Here is a 20749-nt window from a genome sequence, read left to right as displayed (position 1 = left end):
CCTCACTTGTGTCACCTTATAAAGTGTAACCAATACTAGGCTTTATGTCATGTAATTGTTCTGAAGCTTACATGAATTACTAGATGTAAGGCAAACTGGGTCTGAAAAACAGTAACCGTGATATGAGTGTTAGTGATCATATTATATCAGGCTAATTGTTTTTATTTCCTGTCTACTTTGTTTAGAGGCTGGATGTAGCCCCCTATGTGCAGGAAAAACATGTTGATCAATATAAATATTTAGAATAATAGAAGAAAACACTAGTTTAAGAGTTCACCTCACCTATCACAATTATTATAATACAGTGGAACAATATCAGTGAGAAAGGATAGACATGTAATCAATATGAAACATTCCAAATGTAATTAAGCCTGGATAATCGCAAATTTGTATGTGAAATATACAGAAGATGTCAAGAAGATGTTTTAGTCTGCACTAAGTTGTTTGAAGTATAAAGCAATGGGTTATAAGCCACAAAAGTATAAATATAAATGATAGCCTGGTTTTCGTGGGAAAAAAAGTCCCTTGATGACTACATACCCCACTTCATGCTCATTACAAATTCACACCCTCCAACGACTCATCTCTTATTTGTCGTTTGTTTTTTATAAGAGAATCATAAGAACTACACGTGGATTCATCCTGCTGGGAACTGAACTGTGGCAGCCAGTTCAGTCACAAAAATGAATTTCTATTGTTTGTTAAAAATTGTTTCCTATAACTCTGGAATTTTAATGCAATCCAGTACTCAGGCTCCATGAATCACCATTAAAGAAATGTCTCAAAAAATTTCATTCATCACCAAAAATGCTCTCCAAATTGGTATTTTATTCACAGCTCAACAAATGATAAGCTGGACAAGCCATAGAGTTTTATGCCTCTTCTGATATATTTTCCTCCCACACCTTCTACTTTTTGCTCTTTCTTTCGCTTCTTCCTCTTTATCTTCTGGACACTTGTGTAAGTCCATAAAATATAAGCATTTATGATTCAATCAAAGGACCAGGTTAGAATTCCCTCTAGAACTTATCATCTCTGCTCCTTGAATTTCCTTGACAAGCTCTCCTCCTATACATTTCCCAGTCTAATCTACCCACCCAGAGGGTAGAAACTGTCAGTTCTGTAGCGAAACTAACCCTTGCCACTTGGGAAGTGAAACTTAGAATCTCAAGCAGTCAACTCAAACTTTCCTTCAGAACAGAATAGCTATCTTCAGATGATTTAAGTGTTTCCCTCCAGGTAATGATGACTTGGTCTCTTGTCAGGCTATAAAAACTATCAATTTAGCATGGTCTAATGGCACAAGAGCCCTTTCTAATCACAAAGAATGTACCCGTTTTCCTGTCTGGGTTGAGCGTTAACAGGAAATAAAATGTAGAAATATAATCAATATTTAAAAGTTATATAATACCACTGGACTTCTTTTATTATTATACCGTGTAATTTAGTTAACTTTTAGAAAATATGTCTGTGTTGCCCACTTGAATATTTAAAATTCCCCGGAGTAGCATGCACTCTTCTATATTTAACTAGCCTTTTCTTTCCACAGCTAAATTTTGAAAATCCTTATATCATAGAACTGCATAGACAGATGGGCTCTCCAACTGTTATCATTCAGACAACATATACTGAGCACCTACTAGGTATGGATTATAACAAAGATCACACATCTTAACATAGGCATAACTCACCATAAACTTTTTTTTTAAAAGAAAACATTAAATCCCCTTTCAGCATGTCTTTAAAACAGATGTAGTGAAAAGAAGGGCCATCTGTACCTCAATGTTTATAGCAGCAATAGCCACGGTCGCCAAACTGTGGAAGGAACCAAGATGCCCTTCAACAGACAAATGGATAAGGAAGATGTGGTCCATATACACTATAGAGTATTAGGCCTCCATCAGAAAGAATGAATACCCAATTTATGTAGCAACATGGACGGGACTGGAAGAGATTATGCTGAGTGAAATAAGTCAAGCAGAGAGAGTCAATTATCATATGGTTTCACTTATTTGTGGAGCACAACAAATAGCATGGAGGACAAGGGGAGTTAGAGAGGAGAAGGGAGTTGGGGGAAATTGGAAGGGGAGGTGAACCATGAGAGACTATGGACTCTGAAAAACAATTGGAGGGGTTTGAAGCAGCGGGGGGTTGGAGGTTGGGGGAACCAGGTGGCGGGTATTGGAGAGGGCACGGATTGCATGGAGCACTGGGTGTGGTGCAAAAACAAGGAATACTGTTATGCTGAAAAAAAAATTATAAAAAAAAAATAACACTGCTTTCACCAAGCAAATACCATTTAAAATATTGTAAATTATATTCATCTGTTATTCAAAATTCTAGATGCATTCAAACAAAGTGGATTTTAGATAGCCTAAATAGATTTATGGGAAATAAATATACTATTTCTATAAGATTTTCATAATTTTAAGACTTGATCAAGAAAACCTAACAATGCATTTGCTATACTAAGCTTCAGGGTGATATAAGGATGGAAGCTACTGATTTCTTTTAAGGTTTCATAAAGAATATTCCAAAAAAGTACACTTATAAACCTATTCCTTTTTTTTTTTAATTTTATTTTTTATAAACATATAATATATTTTTATCCCCAGGGGTACAGGTCTGTGAATCGCCAGGTTTACACACAAAGATTTTATTTTATTTTTTTTAAGATTTCATTTATTTATTTGTCAGAGAGAGAGAGCACAAGCAGAGGCAGAGGGAGAAGCAGGCTCCCTGCCGAGCAAGCAGCCCGATGTGGGACTCGATCCCAGGATGCTGGGATCATGACCCGAGCCAAAGTCAGCCGCTTAACTGACTGAGCCACCCAGGCGTCCCAAACCTATTCTTCATGTACTAATTCTTCTATATGGAATACTTTTTTTTCATATAAGTTCTCTGCTAAAATTTAAATCTCATATAAGTTCTCTGCTAAATTTCTTTCATTTTACACTGTAGTCATCTGTATGCATGCCCGTCTTATAGAAAGTAAACATCTCCAGAGAAAGGACTGTGTCCTTTTGGTCCCCCTCCTCCCTGTGCCTGGCTCAGAGAAGGTGTTCTCTTAACATTATAACTGGATGACAGAGAAAGAGAAATTGGTAAAAGTACAGCAATTACTTTGTATTCTTGAAGACCAGTCAGCCGGGATACAGAGTTTATTGCTTTATCAGTGGACATTAGTGATAAGTAATCACTTTGAAAGAGAGGAAGATCTTCTCAACTAATTTATTCCTTTAACATATGTTTATGGAGTAAGACAGTGTACTCAGTATCCAGTAGAATAAAAATAGGAATGCCACAAGTCTCTGTCCTCAAGGACCTCAAAACCTCCTAAATGAAATGAGAAGATACAATATGTTATTCTATGAATGACAAAGAAATAAAATATTCTATTCTGTTTCAGAAGGGGGAAAAGTTCTTACATCTGAAGGGATGAAGGATAAGGGGATCTGAAAAAGTGATGCTTGGGTTGGACTTGAAGGAGGGATGGGATTCCAGTAGCATAGTTAAACAGAGCATATGGTATGGCAGCAATGGCCTTTGCATGGTCATGCAGGTGTGAAAGTGAGAGGTACTAGTTGGGAAGGGGATACTGAGGAACAAAGGGTATATACCCAGGCAACAGAAGAATTGATGGAATATAAGTTTTCAGCAGTCATTAGAGAAGAGTGAATCCCAAGGCTAGGGATTAGAGCTTATTTAGAAGATGAGGCAGGATTTTGGAAAGGTGGTTTAAAAATACAGTGGACCCTTGGACAACACAGATTTGAACTTCACAGGTCCACTTATATGCCGATTTTTTTTCAATAAGTACAGTACACTACTATAAATGAGTTTTTCCTCCCTTATTGATTTTAATAACAGTATTCTATCTTATCTTACCATAAGAAAACAGAATGTAATATATATAGGATACAAAATATGTGCTAATTGACTATTTATGTTATGGGTAAGGTTTCCAGGTCAACAGTAGGCAATTAGTCAATTAGTAGTTACATTTGGGGGCAGTTAAAGTTATACATGGGTTTTTGCATGGTGTCAGCACCCCTAATCCCTGCATTATTCAAGGGCAAGTGACTTATCTATGATACTCCAAGGAGTAAAAGAACTAGAAGCAGAAGAGAATAATGGTAACAATGAGGATAAACCAGAGATATGATAAAAAACAGAAGTAGCACTGGGTTTAAGTAGTGTCATGTTTTAAGACATGTTTTAAGAATAAGTGCTTCAGATTTCAAGAGAAAAAATAGCTGAGAAAGCCATAGTAGGTCACGTTTGAGAGAGAGTTATTTAAGTACACTTGGTGTGAAAGCCAGAATGAAAAACAATGGAAACAGAAGGAAGAAAGAAAAAGCAATAAGCATGTCCACATGAGGTTTGTGTTTCTCTTTGTAAGATTATGGGAGAAAATTTTAGGCAAAGAAAAAGATGATCTAGTGGAGACAGAGAGTGAACACACAGTAGATCAAGAGATAGTTTTCAGACCAAGATTATAGGATAGCTGGGTAAGAAAAGAATTATGGTTAATATTGAAAACAATAAGGACAATCTTCCTGTGAGACAGGACTAAAGCACAAAAGGGAAGTAAAGATAAATAAGACATTTTGAAGTATATAACACAGAAGTTGAGGAAATGTGTTGTTTCATCAAGTTGAACACTTGGTTTGTCTGAGTCACTGTTATAAATGCATTGCAAAAAATAGTTCCTGGCACATAGTAGGTTCTCAAAAAATATTGAATAATTGGTGGCCTGTCACTTCTCAATAATATAGGGGATATGGTCCCAAGATTATGTGAATTGGAAAGAGTGAAACTAGGTTTGAAGTAACTCTAGTAAAAAGGTAGTAGGGAATCTAGAATGTAGAAATGTGCAGAAAATTCCCAAGTCCTAGTTGAAATGATTAATAATGTAACTTTCATTCATTAAGCACCTTCTATATGCCATATTTCCAATACTGTAGGGAAAATATCACTATCTTATTTGTCGGATCAGAAAATTGAGGCTTGAAAGGTTGTGTAATTTGTCCAAATTAACCTAGGTAGTAAGGTATGGAGCTAGGATTAGAAATCCATTTATATCCAAGTCCAAAATCAGTACTCTTAACCAAAGTGGTTTATATTATCTTGATCCTTAATCAAAATAGTTACATGATACTCTTCAGAAACACTGGATACAGCAAGAACTTAAAAAAAGAAAGGAAATTCTTAGAATTACTCATTTCTTAGAACTAGTAGATGTTCCCAAAAGAGGATGAAGGGAAATCTAATTCAATGAGACATAGTTGAAACAGTTGACCAGTAAGTCCAGGAGTGGGGATGAAGACATAAAGGAGTCACAAAGCTAGTTTAGGAATTAGAAGACATAAAGGAGTCACAAAACTAGTTTAGGACAGGTTAAGTAAGAGCAAAATACTAGCAAGGTTAAAAATAGTGATATCTTTTATCCCAAGCTGTGTGTGGATATGGCAGCCATGAAAATGCAGTGCTCAAAATTTCTACTGTTGGCCCTCTGCACTTGCCACCATGAAAGCAATGCTTTCCTCAGTGTACTCCCAGCCAATGACTAACCACAACGATGGTGGAATTAAGGTGGGCCCATTCCACTGAGACAGGGACCCACAACAGGAAATTCTGCCTCAGAGTCTCTATTGGCCTGGATGGATATTTCTTACAACTGGGCTGTAATCTGAAACTCTTACAATCCAGTGCTTCTTCCTTCCCTATCTTTCTGCAGTGTAGTGTTTTTTGTTTGTTTGTTTTGTTTTAAGATTTTATTCATTTATTTATTTGACAGAGAGCACAAATAGGGGAGCAGCAAACAGAGGGAGAGGGAGAAGCAAGCTCCTCACTGAGCAGGAACCCAATACAGGGCTCCATCTCAGAACCCTGGGATCATGACCTGAGCCGAAGGCAGATGCTTAACTGACTTGGCCACCCTGAAGTACAGTCTTAAGGAGACCCTAACTACCTTCTTGGGCTCCTTTGCCAAATAAATATCTCAAACACCACAATGTCTTCTTCTTAGAAATCTGACCCAGTGGGACAACTTTAAATACTAAGGCCCAAACAGGTGAAAATTGTTGGAGCAGAGGTCACTGGAGTAAGTTGGCAATGAGTATATTCTAATAATAACTAAGACACACACCAAAACCAGATCTTCCCCCCATCTTACTCCTCTCAGGAAAACCCCTTAGTGGGTATATTCCTACATTTCTCATTATAGATATGTTTGCCCTTCTTTGGTATAGAAGCAGGTAAGGAATCATTACATTCAGTTTACATATGGGAGTGACTGAAGCCAAAGAACAAAGTCATTTATCCAAAGTTAACCCAGGGTTAGTATTTACTAGAACTTGCCTCCAGACTTGGTTTCATCTTTTCAGTTGTTGAGTTCTTTGATTAGCAGAGAAACCTAGGAGGTAAGACTTTCTTGTTATTATTTAAGTTACTGGAAGGATTAGTCCATTGATTCTAAATCAAAGTACTTTTAAAATGTAAATTTCTTTTTTAAAAAAGATTTTATTTATTCATCTAAAAGAGAGAGAAAGAGAGAGAGCTCATGACCCAGGTGGGGAGTTGGATAGAGCCAGAGCCAGAGGGAGAAGCAGACTTCCCACTGAACAAAGAGCCCAACATGGGGCTCCATCCCATGACCTGAGCAGAAGGCAGATGCCTAACCATCTGAGTCACACAGGCACCCCTAAAATGTAAATTTCTAAATAATGTCTGTGCATTAAACTTAGACATATGTGGAGATAACGTAGTGTTCTCACATCATTTGGTACTGAAGAATGGTTTTTGCTCTGGAGTAAAAGCCTATCTTAAATCCACCACAGTTTTTCAAAAATATGATCTTTTCGGGGTGCTTGGGTGGCTCAGTGGGTTAAAGCCTCTGCCTTCAGCTCAGGTCATGAATCCAGGGTCCTGGGATCAAGCCCCACATCAGGCTCTCTGCTCGGCAGGGAGCCTGCTTCTCTTCCTCTCTCTCTGCCTGCCTCTCTGCCTACTTGTGATCTCTCTGTCAAATAAATAAATAAAATATTAAAAAATATATGATCTTTTCCTTTGCTTTTTTCCAAAAGAATGATAGCTATATTTAGGATCTAAGGAAGAAAAAAAAATAAATACCTAATCCTGTATATTGCTCACTCATAAATTGACTACCAAAAAGAAAAGCTGATGGGGAAAGAAAATGGAAGAAGAGAAAAAAAGGACAAAAAATGTTAAAATAAAAAAAAAGGTTAACATAAGAAAGCAGACTTAATGCCCCATTGCTCCAGTCACCCATGCTTGGAAGCCCGAAATCCTCTTTGATGTTTTACTTCCTAAGGCCAAGCCTCTAACACTGCAGAGCTAAATTATTCTACTGCTTCCCAGGAAAACCCTAGATGCATTCTTTTTCTCAAGTCCATTCTATGGACCACAGCAGACTAATTTTAATAATTACTTCTGAAGAAGGATGTTTGCTGAAAGTCCTAGCTCTGTCATCTACTAGATGGAAAAGCTTAGGCAAGTTAGATGAGCTGCATTAAAATATCACAACACTCACTACCACTACTGATGATGACAATGCTGCTGGGATGCTATTGGTGAAGGTGACAGTGACCTCAAGATTCTTCTAAGTATTCACTTAAATCATTTATAGGAAGCACTTGAAACAGTGTTTGCCATATAATATGCTTCCACAAAAGTATGTAGTTACTATCATTGCCTTCATCATTACCATCAATTTTATGTCAGCTCCCTACCCCCAAACTCTGCTTTTTAACACATTTCTTAGGGTAGCCCATCAATCCCATACAGAATGAAACTTACCATTGCCTACCAAAACATTTTCCCCATATGACCAAATAATCAGCTTCTACTCCAGTTAAGCTGATCTTTTCATGATCCCATGAGCCGACTTTATATCTTCATGTTTTAATCATAGTATTTACTCCAATAGCAATAATATTCCTTTTCAATCTTATATTCTAAGTCCTGTACATTATTCAAAAGCACAGGGAAAGTCCATACTGTCATAGAATACATTCCAAAATGTTAGCCCTCAATGCTTTTCTCTCTTCTGCAGTCATAAATCCTTTAAGCCTGACTACACAATTTATCAAATTATTTTACATCACTCACTAATTGTTTCATATGACTGTTCTTTCCACAACTGGATGCAGGTCATGTCATTTAGGCTTATTATTGGCACACCTGTTAGCTGTCAATGCTATAATTTATCCATTGCCAGTGAAAGCTGTTCCCTGCTAAGTGAAGCGTCCACCAACTACTTGCTGTTTTCAAATCAGCAATCCAAACCACGAGCTTGGAGCCAACACATAGGTCTCAATATTCCTTGTTATGAAATTCAGCATCTCCTCTACACTGGGAACTTTTAATTTTTACTATTCTCAGGCAATGATATTCAAACAGTGCAATCTATATTTAAGTCAGTAGGAAACCAAAAATGAGGACCACAGATCCAGAGACAAAGAAAACAGGGAGCTTTCAACAGTGTCTGAAATAGCAATTACATGAAAGCATTCAATTAAAGAAATTTGAAACATAACAATACTGTAAATTCAAATGAATGTTCATGGAGGGAACATAACATAAGAACAGAAACTAACAGAATAGAGAATAAAGAAATGGTTGAGAAATGAAAAATAAAATAACCACATCAATACAAAGACTAATAGGAAAGTGCTGGAGAAAAAATTGATCAAGGGGGAAGAAAATAAAAAATACATCAAATGAACAACATTAGAAATAAAAATGGGCACATACCTACTGAAAGAATTAAAAATAGAGAATACTATAACAGCATGCTACTAAATATGAAAACCTAGATAAAAAGTATTTTCTATAAAAGTACAAAGTTGTCAAAAATGACCCAAGGAGTAAAAATACTAATCATTAATAAAAAATAGAAACACACACACACACGCACACACACCCCATACCAGTTTTACAGGCAACTCAACGTTAAAGGAAATTCTATAATATGTTACCCTTGTCTTATACAAATAACTAAAAGGAAATAAAAGAGAACAAAACCTTAGCATTTTTTATGATGTTTGTGTAACTGATAGGCAAATTGGACACAGTAAATGATAGTCTAGTCTCATTGTCGGTCATGTAAGGATACATAGATATAAAATTTCTGGGATAAATCCTACTTACACACTATATATACTAATATAAAATGCAACTTAGTTATATATTTTATATGTATTCTATAATACAACAAATAATGTATGTACATAGAATGTATATAAAATTGAGGAAGAGAGACACTTTAAAAGTAGAGTTTAAATAAAAGTGGAGTTTATCCTAGAAATTTAATAATGGTTTAATAGCAAAAATTCTATGGATGTAATTCATCTCATTAATGGACTAAAAGAGATAAACTATATAATGATCTCATTATATGTGTGAAAACATTTGCTATGACTTAGAATTCATTCAAAATAATACACCTTAGTACAGTAGGAAAAGAAGGGAATTCATTAACACTTTAAAGGACATCTTCAAAAAATACACTGATAGTGAAACATTATATGCATTCTCCTTAAAATGGTAAAGAAAAAAAATGGCCTCTATTAATACTTATATTCAACAGCACAATAGAACAAGTAACAACAGAAATATGAAGCAAAAGATAGCAAGAAAGCAACAAATATTAGTATTATTCAGAGATGATGTAACAATCCCACACAGAAATCCAAACAAATGCATAGAATTAGTCTATAATATCAATAAGAGTGCAACAGGGTTGTCTGACACAGATCAGTACATAAAAATCTAGAAATGATATATATTAGTAAAAACTAATTAAAATAAGTAATTTCCAAAGAGTCTCATTCTCAAAAACAAAGTATATGAATATAACAAAGCCAAATATTATACAGAGAAATTAAAAATTAGTTAGCACTTTCATGAAAAAAAATCATAAAACTGACACAAGGACCTAACTATGAAGAACTATATTTCTTATTAAGCTAGGAAGAACTGTTATTATAAAAATGTCAAAATTAATATATAAAAACTTCAAAAGACTTTTCCTAGAAATTGTCTTCATCTGAAAATTCATATGGATTGGCATATTAACAGTAGGAATTCTAAAAGAGAACAAGACAGGAAGAATCATCATACCCAATATTAAACCTAAAAGGCTATAATAGACCTAAGGCAGAAATGTTGAAGTGGGGATACACATACAGATCAGGGACCAGCACAAAGGACTGCAGATGCACCAATGCTGATACTGGGGATAGCTGACAGAGCTGGTATTACAGAAGAGTGGGACTAGCACAGTGAATTCATAAATAGCACCAAGAACATTGATTATCCAAACAAAAATGAAATTATGTTTACATCATGACACACAAAAGGAAACAATTGAAAATATCCATGTCAATTAAGGAACTTAATATAAAATGCCTAATTTTTAAAATGTTAGGAAAAAATATCAAAGCATGTCTTTAAGAATTTGCATTAAAGAAGGATAATTAAATCAAACAAAAAGCACAAAGCATAAAAGAGAAAATGGACAGACTACAACAGAGCTAAAAACCTCTGTATGATAAAAGACATCATAAATTAAAAGATAAATTACAGTCTTACTAGCATCAAAAAATTAGTACCCAGAATATAAAAAAAGACTCTCATTAATCAATGATTAAGTAAATAAACAAACAAATTTGAAAACAAAGACCCCATTGGAAAATGAACAAAAGATGAAGTCTCAATAATTTATTTTTCCTTTTGTATCCTTTACCTCAAGAGACATATCTAGAAGGATATGGCCAATGTCAAAGAAGTTACTGCCTGTGTCCTCCTCTAGGATTTTTATGGTTTCAGGTCTCACATTTAGGTTTTTCATCTATTTTCAATATATTTTTGTGTATGGTGTAAGAAAGTGGTCCATTTTCATTATTTTGCATGTCACTGTCCAGTTATCCCAACACCATTTGCTATGATCCAGCGATTGCACTACTCGGTATTTACCCAAAGGATGGAAAAACACTAATTCATCAAAGGGATACAGCAGCACCCTGATGCTCACAGCAGCATTATCTACAATAGCCAAATTATGGAAACAGTCCAAGTGTCCATCAACAAATGAATGGATAAAGAATATGTGAGATGTATATATATATATATACATATATATGTATATATATAGTAGGTAGATACTATATAACTCTAATGGAATATTACTCAGCCATAAAAAGAATGAAATCTAGCCATTTGCAATGACATGGCTGGAGCTAGAGAGGATTACACTAAGCAAAATAAGTTAGTCAGACAAAGACAAATACCATATGGTTTCACTCACATGCGGAACTTAAGAAATAAAACAAACGAGCAAAAGAAAGAAAAGAGAGAGAGGGAGAGAGAAACTGAGAAACAGACTCCTAACTATAGAGAACAAACTGAGAGTTATTAGAAGGGAGGTGGGGTGGGGGTGGGGGAAACAGGTGATGGGGATTAAGGAATGCACTTGTGATGAGCACTGGGTGATGTTTGGAAGTGCTGAGTCACTATACTCTATACCTGAAACGAATATTAGAGTGTATGTTAACTAACTGGAATTTAAATAAAAACAGGCAGAGAGGAAGGAAAGAAGGAAGGAAGAGCGGAAGGAAGGAAGGAAATGGGCAAAAGATATACACAGAAAATTCAAAATGTAAGAAATCCAAAGGGCAGTAAATACACAAAAGAGACATATTCTCACTAATAAAGAAATGCAAATTAAAACAGTAAGATAGCATTTCACAACCTTAACAAACCAGATTTAAAAATTGGGGAGTTTAATAATATCAAGTATAGATAAGGACCTGAGGAAACAAGATCTCTCAAGCATTCTAGTGGGAGTATGTATACAAATACACTGGCACATTATGGGAAATTTAAAGATTCATTTATTTGGAAACCAACATATAATTATTGAGTACTTGCTATGCTACGTAGGCATCGCTGTAAGGACTGAAGATAATGCAGAGAACAAACCAAATGAAACTTTTGTGGAGTTTACATTCTAGGGAGAAGAGACAGCTAATAAACAGCTTAACGTAATCATGCTAAGTACCGATTATGGCCGTGAAGAAAAATAAAGCAGGACAAGGGTGCTGGAGAAGGCTGGAAGAGAAGGGCTCTCAAATTTTTTGTAAGATAATTAGGGAAGACTACTTTAATAAACTGATATTTGAGCAGAGACATGAATCAAAGGAAGAAGGAAACCCTGTTGATGATTGGGGACAAGCATCCCAAGCAGAGGGAACAGTTGCCTTCTGAAATCTGAAACTCACAAGAGAGATTTGAGCTAGAAACCCAGAAGTCCCAGCCTCCCACAAGAAGCCAGTATAGATTAAAAATATCTATTTGTATATTATATATATGTTGTTTTATATTATATATTTCATAGTATACATTTGTTATTCGTGTATTACATATTATATATTTATGATAATTATTTTTACATTTTATATTATAAAATACAAAATCAAATTACGAGGATATGTATTATAAATATACAACTATGTAACTATATATTACGTAAATTATAAATATATACTTATAGGTATATTCTGAAGAATGGTTCCTTGGATATTTCAACATTTAGAGTCCGAGAAAAGTAATTGAGTTCATCAAAAAGGTGAGGGAAGAATGGCCAGTGAGTTAGTAATAAACCAAAAAGAAAAAGTTTTTAAAGAAAGAACATGGCATCTAGGAAACAATATGAAGTGTTTCAAGGGGAGAATGATAATCACTTTGAAATGTGCTTGAGAAAGCAAGTCACCTAAGTTGAAGACTAATTGGATTTTTCAATGTGGAGTTAATTTTTGACCTGACAAGAAAAATCTGGTCAAGGAGTAAAAAATGAAAGTATGATTAGAGTTAGTTTTAAAAGAGAAGGGGGAAAAAGAATTGAGATTTTGCATTAAAAGACTATAAAACATAAAGAAATAGTCTGGGGGGGGGACATAAGTCAAGGATTTTTATAAAGAACAAAATATAACATTTTATACAGATAAGAGTAATCGAGTACAGAAGGAAACTTTTTTTTTAAAGATTTTATTTATTTATTTGACAGACAGAGATCACAAGTAGGCAGAGAGGCAGGCAGAGAGAGAAAGAGGAGGAGGAAGCAGGCTCCCCGCTGAGCAGAGAGCTGGATATGGGGCTCGATCCCAGGACCCCAGGATCATGACCTGAGCCAAAGGCAGAGGCTTTAACCCACTGAGCCACCCAGGCAACCCGAAAAGGGAACTTTAATGCGTCAGGAAAGAGGACACAGCTCTGCTGAGCAATCTCCTCCTGTAGGCAAGAGAGGAAGGGAACCAGGACAAAGTCATCCACTGGACCCAGAGCAAAGCAAGTGGAGTATTTAGGGATCGACAGGTGAAATGTCAAATTTTGGAGGTGGGACAACATTGATTTTTTATTCTAATATCTCTGTGAAATAAATGCAGTCATCAAATAAGAGTGAAGAAGAATGATAGACTGTGAATACTGAGAAAAAAAAGAAGAAAGCCCTAGCTGTCTGGAACTAGGGTAAATTGCAGAAACATAAATGCACAAACCCAGCAATTATCCAGTAATTTCTCTAGCAGGTATATACACAGTGTGAAAGATTTGTGGGGGTACACCCAGACACATGCACAAAGATGTCATTTGCAACATTATTTTCCATTTCTTTTTTTAAAAGGTTTTATTTCTTGATTAGAGAGAGAGAGAGCAAGCACAGGCAGGGGAAGTGGCAGGCAGAAGGAAAAGGAGAAACAGTCTCTCTGCTAAGCAAGGAGCCCAATGTAGGACCCAAGACCCCAGGATTACAACCTGAGCTGGAGGCAGCTACTTAAAAGACTGAGCCACCCAGGAGTCCCTATTTTTCGTTTCTAATTCAAATTTCAATAGCTTCTAATGAACAAAAACTGCAACCAAACTTGGGTCCATGAATGAGGTCTAGATAGATTTATTTTTTGTTTCAAGTTTTTATTTAAATTCCAATTAGTTAACATATAGTGTAATATTAGTTTTAGGAGTAGAATCTAGTGATCCGTCACCTACATATAATACCCAGTACTCATCTCAAGTGCTCTCCTTAATACCTATCACCCATTTAACCCATCCTCCCACCTGCCTCCCCTCCAAGCAACCCTCAGTTTGTTTTCTATGGTTAAGAGTCTGTTGCATAGCTTGCCTCTTTTTTCCCCCTAAGTTCATCTGTTTCAGTTTTTAAATTCCACATATGAGTGAAATCATACAGTATCTGTCTTTCTTTTACTAATTTATTTCACTTTGCATAATACACTCTAACTCTAAGCATGTCATTGCAAATGGCAAGATTTCATTCTTTTTTATGGATGAGTAATATTCCACTGTGTGTGTGTGTGTGTGTGTGTGTGTGTGTGTGTGTGTGTGTGTGTGTGTATCACTTCTTCTTTATCCATTCATTAGTCAAAAGTTAAAAATAGGGAGTGTCTGGGTAGCACAGTCAGCTAAGCAACTGACTCTTGGTTTCAGCTCAGGTTGTAGTCACAACCTGAGACCACAGGGATCCTGGGTCCTGGGATCCAACCCTGTGTGAGGCTCTGGGCTTAGCATGGAGTCTGCTTGAGACTCTCTCACCTTTTCCCTCTGCCCCCTCACTATTACTTGCTTGCTCTCTCTCTCTCTCTCTCTCTGAAACAAATAAATCTTAAAAATATAGAATTACCCTATGATCTAGCAATTGCACTAGTAGGTATTTATCCAAAGGACAAAAAAATACTGATTTAAAGAGACACATGTACCCCGATATTTATAGGCCCATTATCAACAATAGCCAAATTATGGAAAGAACCCAAGTGTCCATCGATGGATAAGGGACAGATTTATAAATTGTTTTTTAGTCATATTGTATAGCACTGAAGATAAATAGCATAGACACCTGAGCATAAAAATATGAATGAGATAGAGTTATATCCGTTTAATGGATATCTCTGTAAAGAGAGGAAGGGACATGGTAAAGATAATAATGAAATAATGATATGTGTTAAATTTGGGTTTTGAGTACATGGATATATTGTTCCCTGTTTGAAAAATTTCTTGAGATTTTGCTTAAATACAGAGTCTCTGGGAAAATTGCTAACCTGAAACACCTCATAATTAATCTCCATTTAGTTCAATCTTCCTTGTTTTATATAAATCTTGAGGTCCTCTTATCTTTATCTTAGTGGTAGAAAACCCCCTATTCCACAAATTAACTGTGGATTTTTCTAGGATGATTTTGGTCCTACCATTTATTATTTTATTTATATAAAATGAATTTCTCTGACAGAGGAAAAATGAAATAAATTGAACTGAATTAGCCAGGCATTTGGAGTAACTCTTTAAACAATTCTGATCTTAGGAGTAATAATTTTCTTTTAAAAATAAAATTATTATTGGGGCCCCTAGGTGGCTCAGTGGGTTAAGCCGCTGCCTTCGGCTCAGGTCATGATCTCAGGGTCCTGGGATCGAGTCCCGCATCGGGCTCTCTGCTCAGCAGGGAGCCTGCTTCCCTCTCTCTCTCTCTCTGCCTGCCTCTCTGTCTACTTGTGATCTCTCTCTGTCAAATAAATAAATAAATAAATAAATAAATAAATAAAAATCTTTAAAAAAATAAAATTATTATTGAACATATTATAATTCTCATTACAGTGCAAAGATATTAGCAAAGCAAAGGTTTAAAAGTACATGGTAAAAATATTATTATTTTTAATTTCTGAACCAAATGGAAAGCTAAAATGTCCCAAACCAATAATAGTGTTAAATGAGTAAAACAATTTAAAGAATTATAAGAAACACCATTTGTTTGTAAAACTCTAAATATTCTTTAATCTCAAATTCATTTGAGAACTTGATAACAACAGGCTATAAAGTAATTGCACAAAGATGCCAATATCATTTGTGGTTTTTGAGTATCAGCCAACAAATGGTATCCTTGTCACTTATTATAGAACAATCATTCCTTATTGGAGTTAAACTATCACAGCTGGAAACCCATATGAAATTTAGCTTATTAAGAAAAATACAACATAAATTAATGTTAGTGAACAAGGCATATCAAACATGCTACATAAATAAGACCTTTAAAGACACTCGCATAATATTGTACTGGCAAATGTCACAAATTAAATACTTAACAGAATCATTACAAATTAGGTTTTGATATGCTTTGAATACAAAACACTTCCCCATTTTCTGTCTAATATTAAAAAAGGACATGCTATTTCTTAAAGAGGCATTGCTTGATGAAGTTGAATGCTAAATAATTTGAGTAAATATGGTTTATTATGCAAACAACAACATACTTTGGTGTAATGAGATTTTAGCGTCAGTAGGATATTGTTTGAAAATCAGAGTGCAGCAATGACCTCTGATACATTAAGTTGCATCTTTTCTGAATAATCTAAATATTCACTTGTTCATCTAATAATCAAAATGCCAAATATTCAAATACTTGAAAGTTACCTATAAACTAATTTATAAGCACAACATTTAGCTACATGGTTAAAATCATTCTTCCTTCCAATCTTTCTTTTCTTCCCTAAATTTTATTCTTTTTAAAGGTTTTATTTACTTATTTGAGAGAAGAAGTGTGTTAGAGTATGACTGCACAAGCAGGGGGGAAAAGGGCAGAGAGAGAGGGAGAAGCAGGCTTCCTGCTGAGCAGGGAGCCCAAGGCAGGCCTCGATCCCAGGACCCTGAGATCAGATCCAAGCTGAAGGCAGAAACTTAACTGACAGAGCCACCTAGGCAGCCCTCCTAAATTTTATTTTTATTATGTATACTGATATATATAATACTGAGGTGTATAAAATATATACAGCATGCATGAATCCTTCATATTTTTTATTTGACTTACTGAAAAATAAAAGAAAATGAATGGGCATGTGACTCTTAAGAAATAGTATTTTCTTAAGTATGTCTTTCTTTTATAATCCCTCTCCCAGATTCTGGCCTGTATTGTCTTTTGAGAAACTAAGTAAAGAACTTTTTATTTGGTCTCCCTGCAATTCCTGTTATCCTTGACTTTGAATGACTTCTTCATCCCTGAAATGCCCCAATTGCCCCAAATCAGGTCTTAACTCTTACAGGACTAAAGTCTTTACTATCACCTTTTTTTCTCAGAAACATTTCCTAATTCAAAAGAATTAAAACTGCTCTCATAATTCTCCTACAGTCCTTGCTTGCAGTATCTATTTTTGTATTTATTTTACATACATAGAGCACAGACTGTCTTATTTTGAGAACTCATATATAACAACTTTTTACCACACCACCAATAGCCAGGAGACAAGGGGGCCCTGTTCTATAAAATCCAGCATTTTGCCGCATGACTACACATTCAATACATGTCTATTAAATGAGATAACTAAGTAAATGCACTAACTGTGTAATATTAACAGGAAATGACAGGGGTGGAAAAAGCAGTAAATTAAGTATGGTTGCAGCATTACTTAAGACAAAATAATTCTCTTGTTTTCTAGAAACCAGTCTAGGTGGGGATGTGAAGAAGAAAATGACTGTAGAAAGCTACATACAGATCTTATTATTCACCTACAATGACTCTTCTCTTTAGGGATTCCCAAATTCATGATTCCCTTTTATAGATTTGCCTGAATATTTTCAATATTTCTTAATATTTTTTCTTAAATAATTTCATCCATTCAACCATTAAATTATAACCTTTAGTTATAAAAGGTGTTTTTAGTATTTATATTAAAGTCATAAAGAGACATTCCTCTATAGCTTAGCTATCCATGTACAGACACCTCACAGACTCTATGTCAAGTGTAGCCATATGGCAAATGATGCTTAGAGAAGGGTGAACTTCAGGAGAGTCCAGGCACTTGTGTGTAATTCTCAGGTCATCAGAGAAAACCTGTTTACTGGTTATAAAGAATTGATTTTAATAATAATGGGAAAATGTCTCCACATAATTACTTTTAAAGATAATTTGGGGAGTGCCTGACTGGCTCAGTCGGTTAAGAATATGACTCTTGGTTTTGGCTCAGGTCATGATCTCCGGGTCATGAAAGGGAGCCCTGTGTCAGGCTCCACCACGCTCAGCACACAGTCTGCTTGGAATTCTCTCTCTCTCTCTCTCTTTCTCTCTCTCTCTCTCCCTCTTCCCCTCCCTCCTCTCTAAATAAAGAAAAGAATAATTTTGAACTATTACATATCAACTACAAAACATTTATAAAGGAGACATTCTAACAACATAAAATATCAATTGTGAGCTTAATAATCAAATCAAAAGAAGCTATAATCCTCAGGTACTATGTCTAAATCATCTACCAATAGCTGATAAAAAGCAAGCAATTGCTATTGTCTAGAGTTGTTAAAAAAAGAGAGATTGTAGCAATAAGTTATCTGAAAAAAGTATAAAGAAATCAATTCAGTCAAAGCACAACAATAGAATGCATGACCCTTTGCTCATGAGGATAGTGAGTATCTGGAAGAGCTATTCAGCATGAGCACAATATTGGGATGTAAAACATAATGCAGGAAAAAAATTATATTGAGCATGATTTGATATAACCATGTACTCAAAAAAAAAAAAAAAGCTATAGGTAAAAATGTTAGAGGGATATCAGAGAAAATACAGAGATAGGATAAAATGTTTTAAAACTAGATAGAAAGATTTTTTTTTCCTGAGAAAAAGAAGGCCATCCAAACATTTAGTAATAATTTTTAGGGGGCGCCTGGGGGGCTCAGTGGGTTAAGCCTCTGCCTTCGGCTCAAGTTGTGATCTCAGAGCCCTGGGATTGAGCCCCGCATCAGGTTCTCTGCTGGGCATGGAGCCTGCTTCTCCCCCCTCCTTCTCTGTCTGCCTCTCTCCCTACTTGTGATCTCTGTCTGTCAAAAACATAAATAAAATCTTTTAAAATTTTTTAAAAAATAATTTACAATGTAGGAAAGTTTCATATAAAGTAAATATGGTCAGTTAATTTGCAACTGCACTGGGAATTAATGAGCAACCATATGGGGGGAAAAAGACTAAGAAAGATAACTGAAGGAAGGAAAGTATTTCTTAACCATGAAAGACTGAATATTTGTTATTAATCACCAATGGAACATGTAGGTTATGCTTTAAAGTATAGTTTCAATAAACTACAGTTTATTGCAATTATTTTTTGTACTAAGAGTTTAAGTATTAAGCTGCCAGAAAGTAGAAGAATATTCTCAAGTAAGACCTGCCACAAAGAAACAGTTGTGTATGGACTCTGTTTAGCCCATCTCCAAACTGGTGCATTCTTTTATTTATTCTATTTATTTTTATTTATTTTATTTATTTTATTTTATTTATCTATTTTATTTATTCTATTTATTTATTAATCCATCTAACCCAGCTACTTACTAAAAAACTGCTGCCCCCAGATCCTTCTCTATGATAGCTCACTGGTATTCTTTTTAACTACCCACCCATACACACACACGCACACAAACACACACTAATAAGTAAAAGAAACCTAGTATAACATCTTACTGTTATATATAGTTGTACATAGTAAATACAAAGAAATCTATTTCAATAATATAGTCCCAAAATATACCACAGAGAACCTTTCTATTTTTTATTTTGTAATTCATCAGGCTAGATAATATTTAAATATTTTATTACATTATGCTATTATTTAAATTTAAAAGAGTTGATATTTTTAGAAATGAGTAGCCTTAGGAAATAATAGAAGACCTAAGAAAACACTATTTTTCAATTTAAAAATAATACACATGTCTATTGAAGTGATCATATGGTTCTTATCCTCTCTTTTATTAATGTGGTATATCACATTGATTTGAGTATATCAAACCACCCTTGCAATTCAGGAATGAATCCCAATTGAACCATATGACCATTTCAAAAGGTGCTGAAAAGGGCGCCTGGGTGGCTCAGTGGGTTAAGCCGCTGCCTTCGGCTCAGGTCATGATCTCAGGGTCCTGGGATCGAGGCCCGCATCGGGCTCTCTGCTCAGCAGGGAGCCTGCTTCCCTCTCTCTCTCTCTCTCTGCCTGCCTCTCCATCTACTTGTGATCTCTCTCTGTCAAATAAATAAATAAAATCTTAAAAAAAAAATTAAAAAAAAAAGGCGCTGAAAAAACATTTGACAAAGTACACCATCCATTCATTATAAAAACTCTCAACAAAATAGGTTTTGAGGGAACACACCTCATCATAATTAAGGCCACCACAGCTAATACCATCTTCAATGGGGAAAAAATCAAGAGATTTTCCTCTACACTCAGGAGTAAGACATGAATGTCCAGCCTCACCACTTATATTTAACATAATACTGGAAGTCCTAGACACAGCAATCAGATGACAAAAAGAAATAACAGGCATCCAAACTAGCAAGGAAGAAGTAAAAATTTTACTCTTCACAGAGGACATGATACTCTATGTAGAAAACCCAAAAGACTATGCCAAAAAACTGCTAGAATACATGAATTCAGTAAGGTTTCAGTATACAAAATCAACATACGGAAATCAGTTGCATTTCTATACAATAATGAAACAGCAGTACAAAAAATTAAGGAATCAATGCCATTTACAAATCCCCCCAAAACAATAAGATACCTAGGAATAAACCTAACCAAAACAATAAAAGACACGTATTCTGAAAACTATAAAATACTGATGAAAGAAACTGAAAATGACAAAGAAATGGAAAAATATTCCATGTTCATGGATTGGAAGAACAAATACTGTTAAAATGTCTACA

The 20749-nt window shown here is 35.1% G+C and overlaps 1 protein-coding gene across 1 annotated transcript in view; it reads right to left on the bottom strand.

The window, feature by feature from the left end:
* Positions 1–20749, bottom strand: part of TRHDE (thyrotropin releasing hormone degrading enzyme) — a 372234-nt gene that overhangs the window by 110803 nt on the left and 240682 nt on the right. The gene's annotated exons all lie outside the window — the stretch shown is intronic.

Source organism: Lutra lutra, chromosome 8, assembly GCF_902655055.1.
Source record: "Lutra lutra chromosome 8, mLutLut1.2, whole genome shotgun sequence".
Lineage (NCBI taxonomy): Eukaryota > Metazoa > Chordata > Mammalia > Carnivora > Mustelidae > Lutra > Lutra lutra.
Note: the sequence above shows the minus strand (reverse complement) of the source record. Positions and strands in the feature narration are given on the sequence as shown.